This window comes from Ochlerotatus camptorhynchus, unplaced genomic scaffold (genome assembly GCF_037179485.1).
Source record: "Ochlerotatus camptorhynchus isolate MF236.1 unplaced genomic scaffold, CSIRO-AGI_Acam_v1.1 ptg000151l, whole genome shotgun sequence".
NCBI classification, from domain to species: Eukaryota; Metazoa; Arthropoda; class Insecta; order Diptera; family Culicidae; genus Ochlerotatus; species Ochlerotatus camptorhynchus.
This window is the reverse complement of record NW_027040641.1, coordinates 826,340-830,019: the sequence shown is the minus strand read 5'-3', so window position 1 is coordinate 830,019 and position 3,680 is coordinate 826,340.

Below are 3,680 nucleotides of genomic sequence, written 5' to 3'. Positions count from 1 at the left end.
CGATTCCCACACCGGGGCGGCATAGAAGATCGCGGGGGCTATGATCTGTTTGTAAACAGCCAGTTTGTTTTGCCTTGAGAGGCGGGATCTGCGGCAAATGAGCGGATACAAACACCTAACCAAGGCGGAGCACTTAACTAGGGTTTTCTCTATGTGCGAGCGGAACAGGAGCTTCTCATCGAACAACATCCCGAGATAAGTAACATCAGTGGACCACTCGACCCTTGTACCATCCATTATTACGGTACAGGAGGGAGACGGTTTAAGTTTTAATGATTGTCTGTGAAGGAACATGATCGCTTGGGTTTTCGAGGCGTTGATTTTGATTTTCCACGTGGTGGCATAATCAGTAAAGGTGTCAAGGCATCGTTGGAGCTTGTTCGTAATTTCACGAGGCATCCTACCTTTGACGGCTATCGCGGTGTCATCTGCAAACAGAAAGAACACGCAACCGTCTCCTAGAGGAGGGATGTCCGACGTGTAGATGCTGTAAAGCAGTGGTCCCAGCAGACTCCCTTGCGGAACACCTGCTGGGATCGGAAATTGTCCCGAAAGGGAACTATTCAACGACACCCTGAACGACCTTTGCTGGAGATAGTTACGGGTGATTTTCACAAGGTATGGTGGAAAGTTGGAGTTACAAAGCTTGTATATAAGTCCGTCGTGCCAGACATTGTCAAACGCCTTTTCGACGTCTAACAAGGCCATGGCTGTGGACTTGGATACAGCTTTGTTACTCCGGATGTTATTCATCACCCGCACTAGCTGATGATTGGTGGAATGCCCCTTACGGAACCCGAACTGTTCCGGAAGAAGAATGTCATGTTCCTCCACAAACTTGTTTAGTCGGCTGAGGATCAATTTTTCGAACAGCTTGCTCAGCGCTGAGAGCAGGCTAATCGGTCTGTAGCTTGACGGTAGTGAAGGGTCTTTCCCAGGTTTGCGGATCGGGATGATTTTTGCCACCTTCCAGATGCTTGGAAAGTAGTGCAGCTCCAAGCATCTGTTGAAGGTGGCAGCTAGCAGCGAGTGCACCCTCGGGCTGAGATTTTTCAACGCTAGGTTGAATATTCCGTCAAACCCGGGAGCCTTCATGTTCTTACTGTATTTCAGCGCTGAGCAAATTTGTTCCTCTGTAATCCGTTCTTCTGGAGGGACGGCACAAGGGGAGGCATCTAACGTCAGGACGCACTGCGCAACCTGGTTCTCGAGTGGACTTGGGATTTTAGAGCCAAGCAAATGCGACTGGGCAATGTGCTCCCCAATCGCATTGGCCTTCTCTTCGTTGGTGATAAGCCGTTCGTCATTGACTCTAAGTGGTGGAATGGGCTTGGGGTGAGACTTCAGCACCTTGGCAACCTTCCAGAATGGTCTGGAACGGTCGTCCAGGTTCTGAACGAGCCGCCCGAAACTCTCGTTCCGGATTGAGACCATTCTGGAAGCGATCTGCCGATTCAGATCGACCATTTTTTATCCATAAAGTCACATGATGTTTGTATCGCTGTGGATTTCGTTCCGATCGTAGAGAAATAGGTAGCGTGTTGTATTTTGTTCTACCATAGTAACTGTAAGACATCTTTCCGTACTCGGTGTTTGGACGACTAATGATAAGTGCTGGGGGATTTCTTGTTTCATAGCGGTGGGACGTACGTGGAAAAGACTGGTTGTGAAGAGCTGACGGATTGTGTAGGAGATTCTGGATTTGTACCAAGGTTTGTAAGTGTACAAGTCTACTGTTGGATACAGCCACGGTTTCTTGAAGATAACTTTCAGACATCTATTTTGAGTCGTCTGGATTGTTTTAAGTTTGGTTTTACTCGCAGCACCCCATATTGACACTAGGTAGCAAATTCTCGATTGCACGAAGGCGTGGTAAAGCAGTAGAGGTTGATTTGAAGGCAGAAACTTGGACACTTTTCACAGCACTCCACATGTAGTAGTGATGGCCTTCTGCAGCGTGTTGATATGGTTGCTCCAAGATAGTGTAGAGTCAAGTGTTAGTCCCAGGTACTTGAAACTATCCACTTCGTCGATCTTCGTCGAGTTCACGACAAGTTCGTGACTTCTTGAAACAGTTAGGCGAGGCGAATGGAATATTATGTATTTGGTCTTGGCGAGGTTCAGCGATAGCAAGTTTTCGGAGAAGAAGTCCTCAAGTTTCTCCAAATCCTGTTTCATGAGATCCACAATTTGATTGGCATCGGTTCCGATGCACGATATTGAGGTGTCATCGGCAAAAAGACGTGGTTTTCCGTGCAAACGTAGGTTCGGCAAATCATTTATGTAGAGCAGAAATAAAAGCGGGCCAAGATTGCTACCCTGCGGTACTCCGACTGACATACGTCTATATGCACTGGTAGTTTTCTGTACAGAAACAGACTGTTTTCTCCCAGATAAATAACTTTGTATCAATGTGTTTGCAGTTCCCCTGATGCCGTAATTATCGAGTTTTTGCAGCATTACAGCGTGGTCAATCATGTCAAACGCTTTCTTTAGGTCAAGAAATAGAACTCCTACTACTTTACGCTTATCCATCGCGTCGTAAATGTCGTCGACTAGCTCACTAGTTGCAGTTAGAGTATTTGAACCAACGCGGAATTCATACTGGTAATGATAAAGAGCATCGGTGACCTCAAGAAATTTGAGCAGTCTACGAACGATGAGCCGTTTTAGTACTTTGTTGAAAACCGAAAGAACAGATATTGGCCTGTAGTTGTTTGGATCCTTTTTTGAGCCAGATTTGTGGATTGGTATCACTCGGGCAATTTTCAGGAAGTCCGGATAAAGTCCGGTGTCAATGATTTCGTTGAAGACATCCGTTAATAATTCGGCAAAAAAATCGTAGTGGGTTTTCAAGAATGTTGCTGGAATACCATCCGGTCCACAACTCTTGGAGCTGTCAAGTTCTTTAATTTCCACAATTACTTCCTGTTTCGTTGTGGGTCTCAAGAAAAAGGAGTTCCTGCTGGGTCTCAAACTTCCAAACTTGGTGATATCTCGACGACTTGTGATGCTGGCGGCGAGCTGGGGTCCGATTCCACTGAAGAACTCGTTGAATATATCAGCTACATCTTTGGGATCCTTAACGCTACGACCGCAATGCTCGAGTTCAATTTGTTGCTGCTCATCAAATGTGTGACCTAGCGCTTGATCCAGGATCTTCCACATGTTTTTTGGATGTGAATCACGGAGTAGGTTACTGTAGTATGATCCCTTGGCTTGTTCTTTTGTTCGCTGAAGCATTTTCGGTACATGGGCAAGTTGTTCCTGGAGGGAGTCTCCTGCTTCTGGATAGAATTTTATCTTTTATTTGAATCATTTTCCACAGATCGAAGGTCATCCATGGACACGACCCTTTTATCTTTGCTTGCACCGTTATTTTACTAGAGCCATTTTCTTTTAATTCCTGATACAGGTTAAGGTGATTCGCTGTGAGATCCTTATTCTAGTTATCACTTCGAACTTTTAAGTGCACAAATATCAGCATCCAGGACACGTACAACAATGAAACTGTTATTCAACGTTTGCTGCGCTGCAGCATACATAAAGTAGCAATTTCAGGTGCAATGAGGCACTAATTTCTGAGATTTGTGTAATTGAAAATTCGAAGTGGAAGTGCATGTATAGCCCTCGTAGCGGCCATTTGTGGACTCTACAGGGAATCACCTTAATGATATACT